This window comes from Ambystoma mexicanum, chromosome 2q, assembly GCF_040938575.1.
Source record: "Ambystoma mexicanum isolate Mex_15411 chromosome 2q, UKY_AmexF1_1, whole genome shotgun sequence".
NCBI classification, from domain to species: Eukaryota; Metazoa; Chordata; class Amphibia; order Caudata; family Ambystomatidae; genus Ambystoma; species Ambystoma mexicanum.
The window spans coordinates 127,293,586-127,315,579 of NC_090924.1; the positions used below are offsets into that span (position 1 = coordinate 127,293,586).

General features: G+C 47.5%; 23 non-coding genes across 23 annotated transcripts; all 23 read left to right on the plus strand.

Annotated features, from left to right (window-relative positions):
- The first annotated feature begins 539 nt into the window (after positions 1–539).
- Positions 540–611, plus strand: TRNAP-UGG (transfer RNA proline (anticodon UGG)). Its single transcript has one exon. It is a non-coding gene; the product is annotated as a tRNA-Pro (tRNA).
- A 420-nt stretch (positions 612–1,031) lies between these two features.
- TRNAV-CAC (transfer RNA valine (anticodon CAC)) lies at positions 1,032–1,104 on the plus strand. Its single transcript has one exon. It is a non-coding gene; the product is annotated as a tRNA-Val (tRNA).
- Positions 1,105–2,419: 1,315 nt separating this feature from the next.
- Positions 2,420–2,491, plus strand: TRNAP-UGG (transfer RNA proline (anticodon UGG)). Its single transcript has one exon. It is a non-coding gene; the product is annotated as a tRNA-Pro (tRNA).
- Positions 2,492–2,911: 420 nt separating this feature from the next.
- TRNAV-CAC (transfer RNA valine (anticodon CAC)) lies at positions 2,912–2,986 on the plus strand. Its single transcript has one exon. It is a non-coding gene; the product is annotated as a tRNA-Val (tRNA).
- Positions 2,987–4,301: 1,315 nt separating this feature from the next.
- TRNAP-UGG (transfer RNA proline (anticodon UGG)) lies at positions 4,302–4,373 on the plus strand. Its single transcript has one exon. It is a non-coding gene; the product is annotated as a tRNA-Pro (tRNA).
- Positions 4,374–4,793: 420 nt separating this feature from the next.
- TRNAV-CAC (transfer RNA valine (anticodon CAC)) lies at positions 4,794–4,868 on the plus strand. The gene has a single exon. It is a non-coding gene; the product is annotated as a tRNA-Val (tRNA).
- A 1,314-nt stretch (positions 4,869–6,182) lies between these two features.
- On the plus strand, positions 6,183–6,254 carry TRNAP-UGG (transfer RNA proline (anticodon UGG)). Its single transcript has one exon. It is a non-coding gene; the product is annotated as a tRNA-Pro (tRNA).
- Positions 6,255–6,674: 420 nt separating this feature from the next.
- On the plus strand, positions 6,675–6,747 carry TRNAV-CAC (transfer RNA valine (anticodon CAC)). Its single transcript has one exon. It is a non-coding gene; the product is annotated as a tRNA-Val (tRNA).
- A 1,315-nt stretch (positions 6,748–8,062) lies between these two features.
- Positions 8,063–8,134, plus strand: TRNAP-UGG (transfer RNA proline (anticodon UGG)). Its single transcript has one exon. It is a non-coding gene; the product is annotated as a tRNA-Pro (tRNA).
- Positions 8,135–8,554: 420 nt separating this feature from the next.
- TRNAV-CAC (transfer RNA valine (anticodon CAC)) lies at positions 8,555–8,629 on the plus strand. Its single transcript has one exon. It is a non-coding gene; the product is annotated as a tRNA-Val (tRNA).
- Positions 8,630–9,954: 1,325 nt separating this feature from the next.
- Positions 9,955–10,026, plus strand: TRNAP-UGG (transfer RNA proline (anticodon UGG)). The gene has a single exon. It is a non-coding gene; the product is annotated as a tRNA-Pro (tRNA).
- A 421-nt stretch (positions 10,027–10,447) lies between these two features.
- Positions 10,448–10,520, plus strand: TRNAV-CAC (transfer RNA valine (anticodon CAC)). Its single transcript has one exon. It is a non-coding gene; the product is annotated as a tRNA-Val (tRNA).
- A 1,314-nt stretch (positions 10,521–11,834) lies between these two features.
- Positions 11,835–11,906, plus strand: TRNAP-UGG (transfer RNA proline (anticodon UGG)). The gene has a single exon. It is a non-coding gene; the product is annotated as a tRNA-Pro (tRNA).
- A 421-nt stretch (positions 11,907–12,327) lies between these two features.
- TRNAV-CAC (transfer RNA valine (anticodon CAC)) lies at positions 12,328–12,400 on the plus strand. Its single transcript has one exon. It is a non-coding gene; the product is annotated as a tRNA-Val (tRNA).
- A 1,314-nt stretch (positions 12,401–13,714) lies between these two features.
- On the plus strand, positions 13,715–13,786 carry TRNAP-UGG (transfer RNA proline (anticodon UGG)). Its single transcript has one exon. It is a non-coding gene; the product is annotated as a tRNA-Pro (tRNA).
- A 420-nt stretch (positions 13,787–14,206) lies between these two features.
- On the plus strand, positions 14,207–14,281 carry TRNAV-CAC (transfer RNA valine (anticodon CAC)). The gene has a single exon. It is a non-coding gene; the product is annotated as a tRNA-Val (tRNA).
- A 1,329-nt stretch (positions 14,282–15,610) lies between these two features.
- On the plus strand, positions 15,611–15,682 carry TRNAP-UGG (transfer RNA proline (anticodon UGG)). Its single transcript has one exon. It is a non-coding gene; the product is annotated as a tRNA-Pro (tRNA).
- A 421-nt stretch (positions 15,683–16,103) lies between these two features.
- TRNAV-CAC (transfer RNA valine (anticodon CAC)) lies at positions 16,104–16,176 on the plus strand. Its single transcript has one exon. It is a non-coding gene; the product is annotated as a tRNA-Val (tRNA).
- A 1,315-nt stretch (positions 16,177–17,491) lies between these two features.
- Positions 17,492–17,563, plus strand: TRNAP-UGG (transfer RNA proline (anticodon UGG)). The gene has a single exon. It is a non-coding gene; the product is annotated as a tRNA-Pro (tRNA).
- A 420-nt stretch (positions 17,564–17,983) lies between these two features.
- On the plus strand, positions 17,984–18,056 carry TRNAV-CAC (transfer RNA valine (anticodon CAC)). The gene has a single exon. It is a non-coding gene; the product is annotated as a tRNA-Val (tRNA).
- A 1,315-nt stretch (positions 18,057–19,371) lies between these two features.
- TRNAP-UGG (transfer RNA proline (anticodon UGG)) lies at positions 19,372–19,443 on the plus strand. Its single transcript has one exon. It is a non-coding gene; the product is annotated as a tRNA-Pro (tRNA).
- A 420-nt stretch (positions 19,444–19,863) lies between these two features.
- On the plus strand, positions 19,864–19,936 carry TRNAV-CAC (transfer RNA valine (anticodon CAC)). The gene has a single exon. It is a non-coding gene; the product is annotated as a tRNA-Val (tRNA).
- A 1,805-nt stretch (positions 19,937–21,741) lies between these two features.
- TRNAV-CAC (transfer RNA valine (anticodon CAC)) lies at positions 21,742–21,814 on the plus strand. Its single transcript has one exon. It is a non-coding gene; the product is annotated as a tRNA-Val (tRNA).
- Positions 21,815–21,994: the final 180 nt, after the last annotated feature.

Sequence of the window (21,994 nt, forward strand, 5' to 3'; positions counted from 1 at the left end):
CAATGGTCATCTTTACCAAAGGGGAGATGCTGCTTTTTCCAGTGTCACGCCCATGCTCTCAGGGCTGGAGGGAGGAGGGCTGCTTTTTGTTTTTACAGGCAAAAGGAAAGGCCCAGCCCTCAGAGCTTCTGCCAATGCAGATCCCAGCAGGTGCAAAATAAAGGCTCTCCCCCACCTTGCCAGCTGCAGATTGATCAGAAGACTGCTAGTCTAGTGTGTTGGGCCACTTTCTCTCTTCTGTGTATCGTCCCCTCTTATTACATAAACAGCATAAGAGGAATAAAGGAAGGAAGGAAGGAAGGAAGGAACAGTGTATCGCAAGCACCTTCCACCCTGATGTCAATGGGCCACCAACCTTCGGGATGAGGAGGAGACCTGTGAAGACAGTCAGAGCGTGCCGACTGGGGCATTCATTTGGCTCATACACCGACAAGGCTTTCAGCGGCAGGAACAAACTTCAGGAATAGGCATTCTTGGCCTCGAATCCTAAGGGGGGTGCAAACGCTGAGGACAATTCCGTCAAATGCTCAAAGGACCGTGGCTCGTTGGTCTAGGGGTATGATTCTCGCTTTGGGTGCGAGAGGTCCTGGGTTCAAATCCCGGACGAGCCCAATCAAGGTGGTTAACTTGAGCTCCTTTTTTTTGTTTTTTCAATGTTATTTTCATTGGACAGACTCTCTGGTTTTCTCGGTAAGCAGTAGTCGATGAACAATTCACTTCCTGAACCTCTTTGCGTGCCATGTCCTTGCGACAAGCACTTTGTGTTCTCTGTTAGCTCTCAGTAACATTCCTTGATTTGCTTGTGAGTTTTGGCCGTCCGATCTCAAAGTGGAAATATGTCCTTCCCTCTGTACGCTGCATAGGCCCTCAGCTGGCATACTTGTATATGTGCGCATGCTTGATAGGACGTATGTTTTAGGCTGGATTGTGTGAGCTTCAGGCGCAAGGCATTTGATTAGTCTTTAAGCAGGTCCACTTGCACTGCCCTTTGCACCTGTTCTCCCAGTCCCTACAAATGTGAGCAAGCAGCTGTTTCTGTAGTGTAGTGGTTATCACGTTTGCCTCACACGCGAAAGGTCCCCGGTTCGAGACCGGGCAGAAACACTCTCTGCTGGCATTTTACACAAAATAGTTTTTTTCCCCTTTTGTCACACACAAATGTAAAGTATGAACTTATTTGCGTTCCCATGGAAATAGCATATGCTCTCAAGAGCTTGAGAAATACACTGGGAAGGCAAGCATCCTCACATGTATTCTGTATATGGGGCCAATAAAAAAATGCACGCGCTTGCATTTTGTGTATGTAATGTTGCAGAGCACAGAGAGGATTTATTTTCCCTACTGCTGGGTATTTGGGTCTCTGGGATCACAGTTGGGTCCGCTCCGTCCTCTGAAATGGTCCATATTAGTTACATAGGTTAGTGTACCAAAGAAATAATACATTTTCATATACAGCTTCTTCATTTCTGTGTTCTGAGGGATTACCAGTTGTAAGAAATGCACTTGCCGGTACAGTGATTCCCTGGCTTTCTCTGGCCCGAGAAAGCTTTTCCTCTGAAGTGGGAACAGAAGTTGGACTGCTTCTGCTGAACTTCCTGAAAGCAGAGCTGGCGGGAGGAGGGACTTTTTGAGTGCTGGGAAAATTTGAGCTGGAAATTTGCATCGGCTGGACAGAGATTGCTTGGAGCAGCCAAAATATAATAACGGCCATGCCGCTCAAGTAAAGCAGAAAGCTTTTAGTATACACCTTTTGCACTCTTGTCAACGAAGCTGGGCTCTGTGAATGCTCACCCTACGCAAGAAAAGAGAACAGACTTTGCTGGTGACCTAAATATATCTCGCCTGATCGAGCACGATCGAGCTCTGAGTGAGCAGCTGTGCAATGGTCATCTTTACCAAAGGGGAGATGCTGCTTTTTCCAGTGTCACGCCCATGCTCTCAGGGCTGGAGGGAGGAGGGCTGCTTTTTGTTTTTACAGGCAAAAGGAAAGGCCCAGCCCTCAGAGCTTCTGCCAATGCAGATCCCAGCAGGTGCAAAATAAAGGCTCTCCCCCACCTTGCCAGCTGCAGATTGATCAGAAGACTGCTAGTCTAGTGTGTTGGGCCACTTTCTCTCTTCTGTGTATCGTCCCCTCTTATTACATAAACAGCATAAGAGGAATAAAGGAAGGAAGGAAGGAAGGAAGGAACAGTGTATCGCAAGCACCTTCCACCCTGATGTCAATGGGCCACCAACCTTCGGGATGAGGAGGAGACCTGTGAAGACAGTCAGAGCGTGCCGACTGGGGCATTCATTTGGCTCATACACCGACAAGGCTTTCAGCGGCAGGAACAAACTTCAGGAATAGGCATTCTTGGCCTCGAATCCTAAGGGGGGTGCAAACGCTGAGGACAATTCCGTCAAATGCTCAAAGGACCGTGGCTCGTTGGTCTAGGGGTATGATTCTCGCTTTGGGTGCGAGAGGTCCCGGGTTCAAATCCCGGACGAGCCCAATCAAGGTGGTTAACTTGAGCTCCTTTTTTTTGTTTTTTCAATGTTATTTTCATTGGACAGACTCTCTGGTTTTCTCGGTAAGCAGTAGTCGATGAACAATTCACTTCCTGAACCTCTTTGCGTGCCATGTCCTTGCGACAAGCACTTTGTGTTCTCTGTTAGCTCTCAGTAACATTCCTTGATTTGCTTGTGAGTTTTGGCCGTCCGATCTCAAAGTGGAAATATGTCCTTCCCTCTGTACGCTGCATAGGCCCTCAGCTGGCATACTTGTATATGTGCGCATGCTTGATAGGACGTATGTTTTAGGCTGGATTGTGTGAGCTTCAGGCGCAAGGCATTTGATTAGTCTTTAAGCAGGTCCACTTGCACTGCCCTTTGCACCTGTTCTCCCAGTCCCTACAAAGGTGAGCAAGCAGCTGTTTCTGTAGTGTAGTGGTTATCACGTTCGCCTCACACGCGAAAGGTCCCCCCGGTTCGAGACCGGGCAGAAACACTCTCTGCTGGCATTTTACACAAAATAGTTTTTTTCCCCTTTTGTCACACACAAATGTAAAGTATGAACTTATTTGCGTTCCCATGGAAATAGCATATGCTCTCAAGAGCTTGAGAAATACACTGGGAAGGCAAGCATCCTCACATGTATTCTGTATATGGGGCCAATAAAAAAATGCACGCGCTTGCATTTTGTGTATGTAATGTTGCAGAGCACAGAGAGGATTTATTTTCCCTACTGCTGGGTATTTGGGTCTCTGGGATCACAGTTGGGTCCGCTCCGTCCTCTGAAATGGTCCATATTAGTTACATAGGTTAGTGTACCAAAGAAATAATACATTTTCATATACAGCTTCTTCATTTCTGTGTTCTGAGGGATTACCAGTTGTAAGAAATGCACTTGCCGGTACAGTGATTCCCTGGCTTTCTCTGGCCCGAGAAAGCTTTTCCTCTGAAGTGGGAACAGAAGTTGGACTGCTTCTGCTGAACTTCCTGAAAGCAGAGCTGGCGGGAGGAGGGACTTTTTGAGTGCTGGGAAAATTTGAGCTGGAAATTTGCATCGGCTGGACAGAGATTGCTTGGAGCAGCCAAAATATAATAACGGCCATGGCGCTCAAGTAAAGCAGAAAGCTTTTAGTATACACCTTTTGCACTCTTGTCAACGAAGCTGGGCTCTGTGAATGCTCACCCTACGCAAGAAAAGAGAACAGACTTTGCTGGTGACCTAAATATATCTCGCCTGATCGAGCACGATCGAGCTCTGAGTGAGCAGCTGTGCAATGGTCATCTTTACCAAAGGGGAGATGCTGCTTTTTCCAGTGTCACGCCCATGCTCTCAGGGCTGGAGGGAGGAGGGCTGCTTTTTGTTTTTACAGGCAAAAGGAAAGGCCCAGCCCTCAGAGCTTCTGCCAATGCAGATCCCAGCAGGTGCAAAATAAAGGCTCTCCCCCACCTTGCCAGCTGCAGATTGATCAGAAGACTGCTAGTCTAGTGTGTTGGGCCACTTTCTCTCTTCTGTGTATCGTCCCCTCTTATTACATAAACAGCATAAGAGGAATAAAGGAAGGAAGGAAGGAAGGAAGGAACAGTGTATCGCAAGCACCTTCCACCCTGATGTCAATGGGCCACCAACCTTCGGGATGAGGAGGAGACCTGTGAAGACAGTCAGAGCGTGCCGACTGGGGCATTCATTTGGCTCATACACCGACAAGGCTTTCAGCGGCAGGAACAAACTTCAGGAATAGGCATTCTTGGCCTCGAATCCTAAGGGGGGTGCAAACGCTGAGGACAATTCCGTCAAATGCTCAAAGGACCGTGGCTCGTTGGTCTAGGGGTATGATTCTCGCTTTGGGTGCGAGAGGTCCCGGGTTCAAATCCCGGACGAGCCCAATCAAGGTGGTTAACTTGAGCTCCTTTTTTTTGTTTTTTCAATGTTATTTTCATTGGACAGACTCTCTGGTTTTCTCGGTAAGCAGTAGTCGATGAACAATTCACTTCCTGAACCTCTTTGCGTGCCATGTCCTTGCGACAAGCACTTTGTGTTCTCTGTTAGCTCTCAGTAACATTCCTTGATTTGCTTGTGAGTTTTGGCCGTCCGATCTCAAAGTGGAAATATGTCCTTCCCTCTGTACGCTGCATAGGCCCTCAGCTGGCATACTTGTATATGTGCGCATGCTTGATAGGACGTATGTTTTAGGCTGGATTGTGTGAGCTTCAGGCGCAAGGCATTTGATTAGTCTTTAAGCAGGTCCACTTGCACTGCCCTTTGCACCTGTTCTCCCAGTCCCTACAAAGGTGAGCAAGCAGCTGTTTCTGTAGTGTAGTGGTTATCACGTTCGCCTCACACGCGAAAGGTCCCCCCGGTTCGAGACCGGGCAGAAACACTCTCTGCTGGCATTTTACACAAAATAGTTTTTTTCCCCTTTTGTCACACACAAATGTAAAGTATGAACTTATTTGCGTTCCCATGGAAATAGCATATGCTCTCAAGAGCTTGAGAAATACACTGGGAAGGCAAGCATCCTCACATGTATTCTGTATATGGGGCCAATAAAAAAATGCACGCGCTTGCATTTTGTGTATGTAATGTTGCAGAGCACAGAGAGGATTTATTTTCCCTACTGCTGGGTATTTGGGTCTCTGGGATCACAGTTGGGTCCGCTCCGTCCTCTGAAATGGTCCATATTAGTTACATAGGTTAGTGTACCAAAGAAATAATACATTTTCATATACAGCTTCTTCATTTCTGTGTTCTGAGGGATTACCAGTTGTAAGAAATGCACTTGCCGGTACAGTGATTCCCTGGCTTTCTCTGGCCCGAGAAAGCTTTTCCTCTGAAGTGGGAACAGAAGTTGGACTGCTTCTGCTGAACTTCCTGAAAGCAGAGCTGGCGGGAGGAGGGACTTTTTGAGTGCTGGGAAAATTTGAGCTGGAAATTTGCATCGGCTGGACAGAGATTGCTTGGAGCAGCCAAAATATAATAACGGCCATGGCGCTCAAGTAAAGCAGAAAGCTTTTAGTATACACCTTTTGCACTCTTGTCAACGAAGCTGGGCTCTGTGAATGCTCACCCTACGCAAGAAAAGAGAACAGACTTTGCTGGTGACCTAAATATATCTCGCTGATCGAGCACGATCGAGCTCTGAGTGAGCAGCTGTGCAATGGTCATCTTTACCAAAGGGGAGATGCTGCTTTTTCCAGTGTCACGCCCATGCTCTCAGGGCTGGAGGGAGGAGGGCTGCTTTTTGTTTTTACAGGCAAAAGGAAAGGCCCAGCCCTCAGAGCTTCTGCCAATGCAGATCCCAGCAGGTGCAAAATAAAGGCTCTCCCCCACCTTGCCAGCTGCAGATTGATCAGAAGACTGCTAGTCTAGTGTGTTGGGCCACTTTCTCTCTTCTGTGTATCGTCCCCTCTTATTACATAAACAGCATAAGAGGAATAAAGGAAGGAAGGAAGGAAGGAAGGAACAGTGTATCGCAAGCACCTTCCACCCTGATGTCAATGGGCCACCAACCTTCGGGATGAGGAGGAGACCTGTGAAGACAGTCAGAGCGTGCCGACTGGGGCATTCATTTGGCTCATACACCGACAAGGCTTTCAGCGGCAGGAACAAACTTCAGGAATAGGCATTCTTGGCCTCGAATCCTAAGGGGGGTGCAAACGCTGAGGACAATTCCGTCAAATGCTCAAAGGACCGTGGCTCGTTGGTCTAGGGGTATGATTCTCGCTTTGGGTGCGAGAGGTCCTGGGTTCAAATCCCGGACGAGCCCAATCAAGGTGGTTAACTTGAGCTCCTTTTTTTTGTTTTTTCAATGTTATTTTCATTGGACAGACTCTCTGGTTTTCTCGGTAAGCAGTAGTCGATGAACAATTCACTTCCTGAACCTCTTTGCGTGCCATGTCCTTGCGACAAGCACTTTGTGTTCTCTGTTAGCTCTCAGTAACATTCCTTGATTTGCTTGTGAGTTTTGGCCGTCCGATCTCAAAGTGGAAATATGTCCTTCCCTCTGTACGCTGCATAGGCCCTCAGCTGGCATACTTGTATATGTGCGCATGCTTGATAGGACGTATGTTTTAGGCTGGATTGTGTGAGCTTCAGGCGCAAGGCATTTGATTAGTCTTTAAGCAGGTCCACTTGCACTGCCCTTTGCACCTGTTCTCCCAGTCCCTACAAATGTGAGCAAGCAGCTGTTTCTGTAGTGTAGTGGTTATCACGTTTGCCTCACACGCGAAAGGTCCCCGGTTCGAGACCGGGCAGAAACACTCTCTGCTGGCATTTTACACAAAATAGTTTTTTTCCCCTTTTGTCACACACAAATGTAAAGTATGAACTTATTTGCGTTCCCATGGAAATAGCATATGCTCTCAAGAGCTTGAGAAATACACTGGGAAGGCAAGCATCCTCACATGTATTCTGTATATGGGGCCAATAAAAAAATGCACGCGCTTGCATTTTGTGTATGTAATGTTGCAGAGCACAGAGAGGATTTATTTTCCCTACTGCTGGGTATTTGGGTCTCTGGGATCACAGTTGGGTCCGCTCCGTCCTCTGAAATGGTCCATATTAGTTACATAGGTTAGTGTACCAAAGAAATAATACATTTTCATATACAGCTTCTTCATTTCTGTGTTCTGAGGGATTACCAGTTGTAAGAAATGCACTTGCCGGTACAGTGATTCCCTGGCTTTCTCTGGCCCGAGAAAGCTTTTCCTCTGAAGTGGGAACAGAAGTTGGACTGCTTCTGCTGAACTTCCTGAAAGCAGAGCTGGCGGGAGGAGGGACTTTTTGAGTGCTGGGAAAATTTGAGCTGGAAATTTGCATCGGCTGGACAGAGATTGCTTGGAGCAGCCAAAATATAATAACGGCCATGCCGCTCAAGTAAAGCAGAAAGCTTTTAGTATACACCTTTTGCACTCTTGTCAACGAAGCTGGGCTCTGTGAATGCTCACCCTACGCAAGAAAAGAGAACAGACTTTGCTGGTGACCTAAATATATCTCGCCTGATCGAGCACGATCGAGCTCTGAGTGAGCAGCTGTGCAATGGTCATCTTTACCAAAGGGGAGATGCTGCTTTTTCCAGTGTCACGCCCATGCTCTCAGGGCTGGAGGGAGGAGGGCTGCTTTTTGTTTTTACAGGCAAAAGGAAAGGCCCAGCCCTCAGAGCTTCTGCCAATGCAGATCCCAGCAGGTGCAAAATAAAGGCTCTCCCCCACCTTGCCAGCTGCAGATTGATCAGAAGACTGCTAGTCTAGTGTGTTGGGCCACTTTCTCTCTTCTGTGTATCGTCCCCTCTTATTACATAAACAGCATAAGAGGAATAAAGGAAGGAAGGAAGGAAGGAAGGAACAGTGTATCGCAAGCACCTTCCACCCTGATGTCAATGGGCCACCAACCTTCGGGATGAGGAGGAGACCTGTGAAGACAGTCAGAGCGTGCCGACTGGGGCATTCATTTGGCTCATACACCGACAAGGCTTTCAGCGGCAGGAACAAACTTCAGGAATAGGCATTCTTGGCCTCGAATCCTAAGGGGGGTGCAAACGCTGAGGACAATTCCGTCAAATGCTCAAAGGACCGTGGCTCGTTGGTCTAGGGGTATGATTCTCGCTTTGGGTGCGAGAGGTCCCGGGTTCAAATCCCGGACGAGCCCAATCAAGGTGGTTAACTTGAGCTCCTTTTTTTTGTTTTTTCAATGTTATTTTCATTGGACAGACTCTCTGGTTTTCTCGGTAAGCAGTAGTCGATGAACAATTCACTTCCTGAACCTCTTTGCGTGCCATGTCCTTGCGACAAGCACTTTGTGTTCTCTGTTAGCTCTCAGTAACATTCCTTGATTTGCTTGTGAGTTTTGGCCGTCCGATCTCAAAGTGGAAATATGTCCTTCCCTCTGTACGCTGCATAGGCCCTCAGCTGGCATACTTGTATATGTGCGCATGCTTGATAGGACGTATGTTTTAGGCTGGATTGTGTGAGCTTCAGGCGCAAGGCATTTGATTAGTCTTTAAGCAGGTCCACTTGCACTGCCCTTTGCACCTGTTCTCCCAGTCCCTACAAAGGTGAGCAAGCAGCTGTTTCTGTAGTGTAGTGGTTATCACGTTCGCCTCACACGCGAAAGGTCCCCCCGGTTCGAGACCGGGCAGAAACACTCTCTGCTGGCATTTTACACAAAATAGTTTTTTTCCCCTTTTGTCACACACAAATGTAAAGTATGAACTTATTTGCGTTCCCATGGAAATAGCATATGCTCTCAAGAGCTTGAGAAATACACTGGGAAGGCAAGCATCCTCACATGTATTCTGTATATGGGGCCAATAAAAAAATGCACGCGCTTGCATTTTGTGTATGTAATGTTGCAGAGCACAGAGAGGATTTATTTTCCCTACTGCTGGGTATTTGGGTCTCTGGGATCACAGTTGGGTCCGCTCCGTCCTCTGAAATGGTCCATATTAGTTACATAGGTTAGTGTACCAAAGAAATAATACATTTTCATATACAGCTTCTTCATTTCTGTGTTCTGAGGGATTACCAGTTGTAAGAAATGCACTTGCCGGTACAGTGATTCCCTGGCTTTCTCTGGCCCGAGAAAGCTTTTCCTCTGAAGTGGGAACAGAAGTTGGACTGCTTCTGCTGAACTTCCTGAAAGCAGAGCTGGCGGGAGGAGGGACTTTTTGAGTGCTGGGAAAATTTGAGCTGGAAATTTGCATCGGCTGGACAGAGATTGCTTGGAGCAGCCAAAATATAATAACGGCCATGGCGCTCAAGTAAAGCAGAAAGCTTTTAGTATACACCTTTTGCACTCTTGTCAACGAAGCTGGGCTCTGTGAATGCTCACCCTACGCAAGAAAAGAGAACAGACTTTGCTGGTGACCTAAATATATCTCGCCTGATCGAGCCTGATCGAGCACGATCGAGCTCTGAGTGAGCAGCTGTGCAATGGTCATCTTTACCAAAGGGGAGATGCTGCTTTTTCCAGTGTCACGCCCATGCTCTCAGGGCTGGAGGGAGGAGGGCTGCTTTTTGTTTTTACAGGCAAAAGGAAAGGCCCAGCCCTCAGAGCTTCTGCCAATGCAGATCCCAGCAGGTGCAAAATAAAGGCTCTCCCCCACCTTGCCAGCTGCAGATTGATCAGAAGACTGCTAGTCTAGTGTGTTGGGCCACTTTCTCTCTTCTGTGTATCGTCCCCTCTTATTACATAAACAGCATAAGAGGAATAAAGGAAGGAAGGAAGGAAGGAAGGAACAGTGTATCGCAAGCACCTTCCACCCTGATGTCAATGGGCCACCAACCTTCGGGATGAGGAGGAGACCTGTGAAGACAGTCAGAGCGTGCCGACTGGGGCATTCATTTGGCTCATACACCGACAAGGCTTTCAGCGGCAGGAACAAACTTCAGGAATAGGCATTCTTGGCCTCGAATCCTAAGGGGGGTGCAAACGCTGAGGACAATTCCGTCAAATGCTCAAAGGACCGTGGCTCGTTGGTCTAGGGGTATGATTCTCGCTTTGGGTGCGAGAGGTCCCGGGTTCAAATCCCGGACGAGCCCAATCAAGGTGGTTAACTTGAGCTCCTTTTTTTTTGTTTTTTCAATGTTATTTTCATTGGACAGACTCTCTGGTTTTCTCGGTAAGCAGTAGTCGATGAACAATTCACTTCCTGAACCTCTTTGCGTGCCATGTCCTTGCGACAAGCACTTTGTGTTCTCTGTTAGCTCTCAGTAACATTCCTTGATTTGCTTGTGAGTTTTGGCCGTCCGATCTCAAAGTGGAAATATGTCCTTCCCTCTGTACGCTGCATAGGCCCTCAGCTGGCATACTTGTATATGTGCGCATGCTTGATAGGACGTATGTTTTAGGCTGGATTGTGTGAGCTTCAGGCGCAAGGCATTTGATTAGTCTTTAAGCAGGTCCACTTGCACTGCCCTTTGCATCTGTTCTCCCAGTCCCTACAAAGGTGAGCAAGCAGCTGTTTCTGTAGTGTAGTGGTTATCACGTTCGCCTCACACGCGAAAGGTCCCCGGTTCGAGACCGGGCAGAAACACTCTCTGCTGGCATTTTACACAAAATAGTTTTTTTCCCCTTTTGTCACACACAAATGTAAAGTATGAACTTATTTGCGTTCCCATGGAAATAGCATATGCTCTCAAGAGCTTGAGAAATACACTGGGAAGGCAAGCATCCTCACATGTATTCTGTATATGGGGCCAATAAAAAAATGCACGCGCTTGCATTTTGTGTATGTAATGTTGCAGAGCACAGAGAGGATTTATTTTCCCTACTGCTGGGTATTTGGGTCTCTGGGATCACAGTTGGGTCCGCTCCGTCCTCTGAAATGGTCCATATTAGTTACATAGGTTAGTGTACCAAAGAAATAATACATTTTCATATACAGCTTCTTCATTTCTGTGTTCTGAGGGATTACCAGTTGTAAGAAATGCACTTGCCGGTACAGTGATTCCCTGGCTTTCTCTGGCCCGAGAAAGCTTTTCCTCTGAAGTGGGAACAGAAGTTGGACTGCTTCTGCTGAACTTCCTGAAAGCAGAGCTGGCGGGAGGAGGGACTTTTTGAGTGCTGGGAAAATTTGAGCTGGAAATTTGCATCGGCTGGACAGAGATTGCTTGGAGCAGCCAAAATATAATAACGGCCATGGCGCTCAAGTAAAGCAGAAAGCTTTTAGTATACACCTTTTGCACTCTTGTCAACGAAGCTGGGCTCTGTGAATGCTCACCCTACGCAAGAAAAGAGAACAGACTTTGCTGGTGACCTAAATATATCTCGCTGATCGAGCACGATCGAGCTCTGAGTGAGCAGCTGTGCAATGGTCATCTTTACCAAAGGGGAGATGCTGCTTTTTCCAGTGTCACGCCCATGCTCTCAGGGCTGGAGGGAGGAGGGCTGCTTTTTGTTTTTACAGGCAAAAGGAAAGGCCCAGCCCTCAGAGCTTCTGCCAATGCAGATCCCAGCAGGTGCAAAATAAAGGCTCTCCCCCACCTTGCCAGCTGCAGATTGATCAGAAGACTGCTAGTCTAGTGTGTTGGGCCACTTTCTCTCTTCTGTGTATCGTCCCCTCTTATTACATAAACAGCATAAGAGGAATAAAGGAAGGAAGGAAGGAAGGAAGGAACAGTGTATCGCAAGCACCTTCCACCCTGATGTCAATGGGCCACCAACCTTCGGGATGAGGAGGAGACCTGTGAAGACAGTCAGAGCGTGCCGACTGGGGCATTCATTTGGCTCATACACCGACAAGGCTTTCAGCGGCAGGAACAAACTTCAGGAATAGGCATTCTTGGCCTCGAATCCTAAGGGGGGTGCAAACGCTGAGGACAATTCCGTCAAATGCTCAAAGGACCGTGGCTCGTTGGTCTAGGGGTATGATTCTCGCTTTGGGTGCGAGAGGTCCCGGGTTCAAATCCCGGACGAGCCCAATCAAGGTGGTTAACTTGAGCTCCTTTTTTTTTGTTTTTTCAATGTTATTTTCATTGGACAGACTCTCTGGTTTTCTCGGTAAGCAGTAGTCGATGAACAATTCACTTCCTGAACCTCTTTGCGTGCCATGTCCTTGCGACAAGCACTTTGTGTTCTCTGTTAGCTCTCAGTAACATTCCTTGATTTGCTTGTGAGTTTTGGCCGTCCGATCTCAAAGTGGAAATATGTCCTTCCCTCTGTACGCTGCATAGGCCCTCAGCTGGCATACTTGTATATGTGCGCATGCTTGATAGGACGTATGTTTTAGGCTGGATTGTGTGAGCTTCAGGCGCAAGGCATTTGATTAGTCTTTAAGCAGGTCCACTTGCACTGCCCTTTGCATCTGTTCTCCCAGTCCCTACAAAGGTGAGCAAGCAGCTGTTTCTGTAGTGTAGTGGTTATCACGTTCGCCTCACACGCGAAAGGTCCCCGGTTCGAGACCGGGCAGAAACACTCTCTGCTGGCATTTTACACAAAATAGTTTTTTTCCCCTTTTGTCACACACAAATGTAAAGTATGAACTTATTTGCGTTCCCATGGAAATAGCATATGCTCTCAAGAGCTTGAGAAATACACTGGGAAGGCAAGCATCCTCACATGTATTCTGTATATGGGGCCAATAAAAAAATGCACGCGCTTGCATTTTGTGTATGTAATGTTGCAGAGCACAGAGAGGATTTATTTTCCCTACTGCTGGGTATTTGGGTCTCTGGGATCACAGTTGGGTCCGCTCCGTCCTCTGAAATGGTCCATATTAGTTACATAGGTTAGTGTACCAAAGAAATAATACATTTTCATATACAGCTTCTTCATTTCTGTGTTCTGAGGGATTACCAGTTGTAAGAAATGCACTTGCCGGTACAGTGATTCCCTGGCTTTCTCTGGCCCGAGAAAGCTTTTCCTCTGAAGTGGGAACAGAAGTTGGACTGCTTCTGCTGAACTTCCTGAAAGCAGAGCTGGCGGGAGGAGGGACTTTTTGAGTGCTGGGAAAATTTGAGCTGGAAATTTGCATCGGCTGGACAGAGATTGCTTGGAGCAGCCAAAATATAATAACGGCCATGGCGCTCAAGTAAAGCAGAAAGCTTTTAGTATACACCTTTTGCACTCTTGTCAACGAAGCTGGGCTCTGTGAATGCTCACCCTACGCAAGAAAAGAGAACAGACTTTGCTGGTGACCTAAATATATCTCGCTGATCGAGCACGATCGAGCTCTGAGTGAGCAGCTGTGCAATGGTCATCTTTACCAAAGGGGAGATGCTGCTTTTTCCAGTGTCACGCCCATGCTCTCAGGGCTGGAGGGAGGAGGGCTGCTTTTTGTTTTTACAGGCAAAAGGAAAGGCCCAGCCCTCAGAGCTTCTGCCAATGCAGATCCCAGCAGGTGCAAAATAAAGGCTCTCCCCCACCTTGCCAGCTGCAGATTGATCAGAAGACTGCTAGTCTAGTGTGTTGGGCCACTTTCTCTCTTCTGTGTATCGTCCCCTCTTATTACATAAACAGCATAAGAGGAATAAAGGAAGGAAGGAAGGAAGGAAGGAACAGTGTATCGCAAGCACCTTCCACCCTGATGTCAATGGGCCACCAACCTTCGGGATGAGGAGGAGACCTGTGAAGACAGTCAGAGCGTGCCGACTGGGGCATTCATTTGGCTCATACACCGACAAGGCTTTCAGCGGCAGGAACAAACTTCAGGAATAGGCATTCTTGGCCTCGAATCCTAAGGGGGGTGCAAACGCTGAGGACAATTCCGTCAAATGCTCAAAGGACCGTGGCTCGTTGGTCTAGGGGTATGATTCTCGCTTTGGGTGCGAGAGGTCCCGGGTTCAAATCCCGGACGAGCCCAATCAAGGTGGTTAACTTGAGCTCCTTTTTTTTGTTTTTTCAATGTTATTTTCATTGGACAGACTCTCTGGTTTTCTCGGTAAGCAGTAGTCGATGAACAATTCACTTCCTGAACCTCTTTGCGTGCCATGTCCTTGCGACAAGCACTTTGTGTTCTCTGTTAGCTCTCAGTAACATTCCTTGATTTGCTTGTGAGTTTTGGCCGTCCGATCTCAAAGTGGAAATATGTCCTTCCCTCTGTACGCTGCATAGGCCCTCAGCTGGCATACTTGTATATGTGCGCATGCTTGATAGGACGTATGTTTTAGGCTGGATTGTGTGAGCTTCAGGCGCAAGGCATTTGATTAGTCTTTAAGCAGGTCCACTTGCACTGCCCTTTGCACCTGTTCTCCCAGTCCCTACAAAGGTGAGCAAGCAGCTGTTTCTGTAGTGTAGTGGTTATCACGTTCGCCTCACACGCGAAAGGTCCCCCCGGTTCGAGACCGGGCAGAAACACTCTCTGCTGGCATTTTACACAAAATAGTTTTTTTCCCCTTTTGTCACACACAAATGTAAAGTATGAACTTATTTGCGTTCCCATGGAAATAGCATATGCTCTCAAGAGCTTGAGAAATACACTGGGAAGGCAAGCATCCTCACATGTATTCTGTATATGGGGCCAATAAAAAAATGCACGCGCTTGCATTTTGTGTATGTAATGTTGCAGAGCACAGAGAGGATTTATTTTCCCTACTGCTGGGTATTTGGGTCTCTGGGATCACAGTTGGGTCCGCTCCGTCCTCTGAAATGGTCCATATTAGTTACATAGGTTAGTGTACCAAAGAAATAATACATTTTCATATACAGCTTCTTCATTTCTGTGTTCTGAGGGATTACCAGTTGTAAGAAATGCACTTGCCGGTACAGTGATTCCCTGGCTTTCTCTGGCCCGAGAAAGCTTTTCCTCTGAAGTGGGAACAGAAGTTGGACTGCTTCTGCTGAACTTCCTGAAAGCAGAGCTGGCGGGAGGAGGGACTTTTTGAGTGCTGGGAAAATTTGAGCTGGAAATTTGCATCGGCTGGACAGAGATTGCTTGGAGCAGCCAAAATATAATAACGGCCATGGCGCTCAAGTAAAGCAGAAAGCTTTTAGTATACACCTTTTGCACTCTTGTCAACGAAGCTGGGCTCTGTGAATGCTCACCCTACGCAAGAAAAGAGAACAGACTTTGCTGGTGACCTAAATATATCTCGCCTGATCGAGCCTGATCGAGCACGATCGAGCTCTGAGTGAGCAGCTGTGCAATGGTCATCTTTACCAAAGGGGAGATGCTGCTTTTTCCAGTGTCACGCCCATGCTCTCAGGGCTGGAGGGAGGAGGGCTGCTTTTTGTTTTTACAGGCAAAAGGAAAGGCCCAGCCCTCAGAGCTTCTGCCAATGCAGATCCCAGCAGGTGCAAAATAAAGGCTCTCCCCCACCTTGCCAGCTGCAGATTGATCAGAAGACTGCTAGTCTAGTGTGTTGGGCCACTTTCTCTCTTCTGTGTATCGTCCCCTCTTATTACATAAACAGCATAAGAGGAATAAAGGAAGGAAGGAAGGAAGGAAGGAAGGAACAGTGTATCGCAAGCACCTTCCACCCTGATGTCAATGGGCCACCAACCTTCGGGATGAGGAGGAGACCTGTGAAGACAGTCAGAGCGTGCCGACTGGGGCATTCATTTGGCTCATACACCGACAAGGCTTTCAGCGGCAGGAACAAACTTCAGGAATAGGCATTCTTGGCCTCGAATCCTAAGGGGGGTGCAAACGCTGAGGACAATTCCGTCAAATGCTCAAAGGACCGTGGCTCGTTGGTCTAGGGGTATGATTCTCGCTTTGGGTGCGAGAGGTCCCGGGTTCAAATCCCGGACGAGCCCAATCAAGGTGGTTAACTTGAGCTCCTTTTTTTTTGTTTTTTCAATGTTATTTTCATTGGACAGACTCTCTGGTTTTCTCGGTAAGCAGTAGTCGATGAACAATTCACTTCCTGAACCTCTTTGCGTGCCATGTCCTTGCGACAAGCACTTTGTGTTCTCTGTTAGCTCTCAGTAACATTCCTTGATTTGCTTGTGAGTTTTGGCCGTCCGATCTCAAAGTGGAAATATGTCCTTCCCTCTGTACGCTGCATAGGCCCTCAGCTGGCATACTTGTATATGTGCGCATGCTTGATAGGACGTATGTTTTAGGCTGGATTGTGTGAGCTTCAGGCGCAAGGCATTTGATTAGTCTTTAAGCAGGTCCACTTGCACTGCCCTTTGCACCTGTTCTCCCAGTCCCTACAAAGGTGAGCAAGCAGCTGTTTCTGTAGTGTAGTGGTTATCACGTTCGCCTCACACGCGAAAGGTCCCCGGTTCGAGACCGGGCAGAAACACTCTCTGCTGGCATTTTACACAAAATAGTTTTTTTCCCCTTTTGTCACACACAAATGTAAAGTATGAACTTATTTGCGTTCCCATGGAAATAGCATATGCTCTCAAGAGCTTGAGAAATACACTGGGAAGGCAAGCATCCTCACATGTATTCTGTATATGGGGCCAATAAAAAAATGCACGCGCTTGCATTTTGTGTATGTAATGTTGCAGAGCACAGAGAGGATTTATTTTCCCTACTGCTGGGTATTTGGGTCTCTGGGATCACAGTTGGGTCCGCTCCGTCCTCTGAAATGGTCCATATTAGTTACATAGGTTAGTGTACCAAAGAAATAATACATTTTCATATACAGCTTCTTCATTTCTGTGTTCTGAGGGATTACCAGTTGTAAGAAATGCACTTGCCGGTACAGTGATTCCCTGGCTTTCTCTGGCCCGAGAAAGCTTTTCCTCTGAAGTGGGAACAGAAGTTGGACTGCTTCTGCTGAACTTCCTGAAAGCAGAGCTGGCGGGAGGAGGGACTTTTTGAGTGCTGGGAAAATTTGAGCTGGAAATTTGCATCGGCTGGACAGAGATTGCTTGGAGCAGCCAAAATATAATAACGGCCATGGCGCTCAAGTAAAGCAGAAAGCTTTTAGTATACACCTTTTGCACTCTTGTCAACGAAGCTGGGCTCTGTGAATGCTCACCCTACGCAAGAAAAGAGAACAGACTTTGCTGGTGACCTAAATATATCTCGCCTGATCGAGCACGATCGAGCTCTGAGTGAGCAGCTGTGCAATGGTCATCTTTACCAAAGGGGAGATGCTGCTTTTTCCAGTGTCACGCCCATGCTCTCAGGGCTGGAGGGAGGAGGGCTGCTTTTTGTTTTTACAGGCAAAAGGAAAGGCCCAGCCCTCAGAGCTTCTGCCAATGCAGATCCCAGCAGGTGCAAAATAAAGGCTCTCCCCCACCTTGCCAGCTGCAGATTGATCAGAAGACTGCTAGTCTAGTGTGTTGGGCCACTTTCTCTCTTCTGTGTATCGTCCCCTCTTATTACATAAACAGCATAAGAGGAATAAAGGAAGGAAGGAAGGAAGGAAGGAACAGTGTATCGCAAGCACCTTCCACCCTGATGTCAATGGGCCACCAACCTTCGGGATGAGGAGGAGACCTGTGAAGACAGTCAGAGCGTGCCGACTGGGGCATTCATTTGGCTCATACACCGACAAGGCTTTCAGCGGCAGGAACAAACTTCAGGAATAGGCATTCTTGGCCTCGAATCCTAAGGGGGGTGCAAACGCTGAGGACAATTCCGTCAAATGCTCAAAGGACCGTGGCTCGTTGGTCTAGGGGTATGATTCTCGCTTTGGGTGCGAGAGGTCCCGGGTTCAAATCCCGGACGAGCCCAATCAAGGTGGTTAACTTGAGCTCCTTTTTTTTGTTTTTTCAATGTTATTTTCATTGGACAGACTCTCTGGTTTTCTCGGTAAGCAGTAGTCGATGAACAATTCACTTCCTGAACCTCTTTGCGTGCCATGTCCTTGCGACAAGCACTTTGTGTTCTCTGTTAGCTCTCAGTAACATTCCTTGATTTGCTTGTGAGTTTTGGCCGTCCGATCTCAAAGTGGAAATATGTCCTTCCCTCTGTACGCTGCATAGGCCCTCAGCTGGCATACTTGTATATGTGCGCATGCTTGATAGGACGTATGTTTTAGGCTGGATTGTGTGAGCTTCAGGCGCAAGGCATTTGATTAGTCTTTAAGCAGGTCCACTTGCACTGCCCTTTGCACCTGTTCTCCCAGTCCCTACAAAGGTGAGCAAGCAGCTGTTTCTGTAGTGTAGTGGTTATCACGTTCGCCTCACACGCGAAAGGTCCCCGGTTCGAGACCGGGCAGAAACACTCTCTGCTGGCATTTTACACAAAATAGTTTTTTTCCCCTTTTGTCACACACAAATGTAAAGTATGAACTTATTTGCGTTCCCATGGAAATAGCATATGCTCTCAAGAGCTTGAGAAATACACTGGGAAGGCAAGCATCCTCACATGTATTCTGTATATGGGGCCAATAAAAAAATGCACGCGCTTGCATTTTGTGTATGTAATGTTGCAGAGCACAGAGAGGATTTATTTTCCCTACTGCTGGGTATTTGGGTCTCTGGGATCACAGTTGGGTCCGCTCCGTCCTCTGAAATGGTCCATATTAGTTACATAGGTTAGTGTACCAAAGAAATAATACATTTTCATATACAGCTTCTTCATTTCTGTGTTCTGAGGGATTACCAGATGTAAGAAATTCACTTGCCGGTACAGTGATTCCCTGGCTTTCTCTGGCCCGAGAAAGCTTTTCCTCTGAAGTGGGAACAGAAGTTGGACTGCTTCTGCTGAACTTCCTGAAAGCAGAGCTGGCGGGAGGAGGGACTTTTTGAGTGCTGGGAAAATTTGAGCTGGAAATTTGCATCGGCTGGACAGAGATTGCTTGGAGCAGCCAAAATATAATAACGGCCATGGCGCTCAAGTAAAGCAGAAAGCTTTTAGTATACACCTTTTGCACTCTTGTCAACGAAGCTGGGCTCTGTGAATGCTCACCCTACGCAAGAAAAGAGAACAGACTTTGCTGGTGACCTAAATATATCTCGCCTGATCGAGCACGATCGAGCTCTGAGTGAGCAGCTGTGCAATGGTCATCTTTACCAAAGGGGAGATGCTGCTTTTTCCAGTGTCACGCCCATGCTCTCAGGGCTGGAGGGAGGAGGGCTGCTTTTTGTTTTTACAGGCAAAAGGAAAGGCCCAGCCCTCAGAGCTTCTGCCAATGCAGATCCCAGCAGGTGCAAAATAAAGGCTCTCCCCCACCTTGCCAGCTGCAGATTGATCAGAAGACTGCTAGTCTAGTGTGTTGGGCCACTTTCTCTCTTCTGTGTATCGTCCCCTCTTATTACATAAACAGCATAAGAGGAATAAAGGAAGGAAGGAAGGAAGGAAGGAACAGTGTATCGCAAGCACCTTCCACCCTGATGTCAATGGGCCACCAACCTTCGGGATGAGGAGGAGACCTGTGAAGACAGTCAGAGCGTGCCGACTGGGGCATTCATTTGGCTCATACACCGTCAAGGCTTTCAGCGGCAGGAACAAACTTCTGGAATAGGCATTCTTGGCCTCGAATCCTAAGGGGGGTGCAAACGCTGAGGACAATTCCGTCAAATGCTCAAAGGACTGTGGCTCGTTGGTCTAGGGGTATGATTCTCGCTTTGGGTGCGGGAGGTCCCGGGTTCAAATCCCGGACGAGCCCAATCAAGGTGGTTAACTTGAGCTCCTTTTTTTTGTTTTTTCAATGTTATTTTCATTGGACAGACTCTCTGGTTTTCTCGGTAAGCAGTAGTCGATGAACAATTCACTTCCTGAACCTCTTTGCGTGCCATGTCCTTGCGACAAGCACTTTGTGTTCTCTGTTAGCTCTCAGTAACATTCCTTGATTTGCTTGTGAGTTTTGGCCGTCCGATCTCAAAGTGGAAATATGTCCTTCCCTCTGTACGCTGCATAGGCCCTCAGCTGGCATACTTGTATATGTGCGCATGCTTGATAGGACGTATGTTTTAGGCTGGATTGTGTGAGCTTCAGGCGCAAGGCATTTGATTAGTCTTTAAGCAGGTCCACTTGCACTGCCCTTTGCACCTGTTCTCCCAGTCCCTACAAAGGTCAGCAAGCAGCTGTTTCTGTAGTGTAGTGGTTATCACGGTCGCCTCACACGCGAAAGGTCCCCGGTTCGAGACCGGGCAGAAACACTCTCTGCTGGCATTTTACACAAAATAGTTTTTTTCCCCTTTTGTCACACACAAATGTAAAGTATGAACTTATTTGCGTTCTCATGGAAATAGCATATGCTCTCAAGAGCTTGAGAAATACACTGGAAGGCAAGCATCCTCACATGTATTCTGTATATGGGGCCAATAAAAAAATGCACGCGCTTGCATTTTGTGTATGTAATGTTGCAGAGCACAGAGAGGATTTATTTTCCCTACTGCTGGGTATTTGGGTCTCTGGGATCACAGTTGGGTCCGCTCCGTCCTCTGAAATGGTCCATATTAGTTACATAGGTTAGTGTACCAAAGAAATAATACATTTTCATATACAGCTTCTTCATTTCTGTGTTCTGAGGGATTACCAGTTGTAAGAAATGCACTTGCCGGTACAGTGATTCCCTGGCTTTCTCTGGCCCGAGAAAGCTTTTCCTCTGAAGTGGGAACAGAAGTTGGACTGCTTCTGCTGAACTTCCTGAAAGCAGAGCTGGCGGGAGGAGGGACTTTTTGAGTGCTGGGAAAATTTGAGCTGGAAATTTGCATCGGCTGGACAGAGATTGCTTGGAGCAGCCAAAATATAATAACGGCCATGGCGCTCAAGTAAAGCAGAAAGCTTTTAGTATACACCTTTTGCACTCTTGTCAACGAAGCTGGGCTCTGTGAATGCTCACCCTACGCAAGAAAAGAGAACAGACTTTGCTGGTGACCTAAATATATCTCGCTGATCGAGCACGATCGAGCTCTGAGTGAGCAGCTGTGCAATGGTCATCTTTACCAAAGGGGAGATGCTGCTTTTTCCAGTGTCACGCCCATGCTCTCAGGGCTGGAGGGAGGAGGGCTGCTTTTTGTTTTTACAGGCAAAAGGAAAGGCCCAGCCCTCAGAGCTTCTGCCAATGCAGATCCCAGCAGGTGCAAAATAAAGGCTCTCCCCCACCTTGCCAGCTGCAGATTGATCAGAAGACTGCTAGTCTAGTGTGTTGGGCCACTTTCTCTCTTCTGTGTATCGTCCCCTCTTATTACATAAACAGCATAAGAGGAATAAAGGAAGGAAGGAAGGAAGGAAGGAACAGTGTATCGCAAGCACCTTCCACCCTGATGTCAATGGGCCACCAACCTTCGGGATGAGGAGGAGACCTGTGAAGACAGTCAGAGCGTGCCGACTGGGGCATTCATTTGGCTCATACACCGACAAGGCTTTCAGCGGCAGGAACAAACTTCAGGAATAGGCATTCTTGGCCTCGAATCCTAAGGGGGGTGCAAACGCTGAGGACAATTCCGTCAAATGCTCAAAGGACCGTGGCTCGTTGGTCTAGGGGTATGATTCTCCCTTTGGGTGCGAGAGGTCCCGGGTTCAAATCCCGGACGAGCCCAATCAAGGTGGTTAACTTGAGCTCCTTTTTTTTGTTTTTTCAATGTTATTTTCATTGGACAGACTCTCTGGTTTTCTCGGTAAGCAGTAGTCGATGAACAATTCACTTCCTGAACCTCTTTGCGTGCCATGTCCTTGCGACAAGCACTTTGTGTTCTCTGTTAGCTCTCAGTAACATTCCTTGATTTGCTTGTGAGTTTTGGCCGTCCGATCTCAAAGTGGAAATATGTCCTTCCCTCTGTACGCTGCATAGGCCCTCAGCTGGCATACTTGTATATGTGCGCATGCTTGATAGGACGTATGTTTTAGGCTGGATTGTGTGAGCTTCAGGCGCAAGGCATTTGATTAGTCTTTAAGCAGGTCCACTTGCACTGCCCTTTGCACCTGTTCTCCCAGTCCCTACAAAGGTGAGCAAGCAGCTGTTTCTGTAGTGTAGTGGTTATCACGTTCGCCTCACACGCGAAAGGTCCCCGGTTCGAGACCGGGCAGAAACACTCTCTGCTGGCATTTTACACAAAATAGTTTTTTTCCCCTTTTGTCACACACAAATGTAAAGTATGAACTTATTTGCGTTCCCATGGAAATAGCATATGCTCTCAAGAGCTTGAGAAATACACTGGGAAGGCAAGCATCCTCACATGTATTCTGTATATGGGGCCAATAAAAAAATGCAC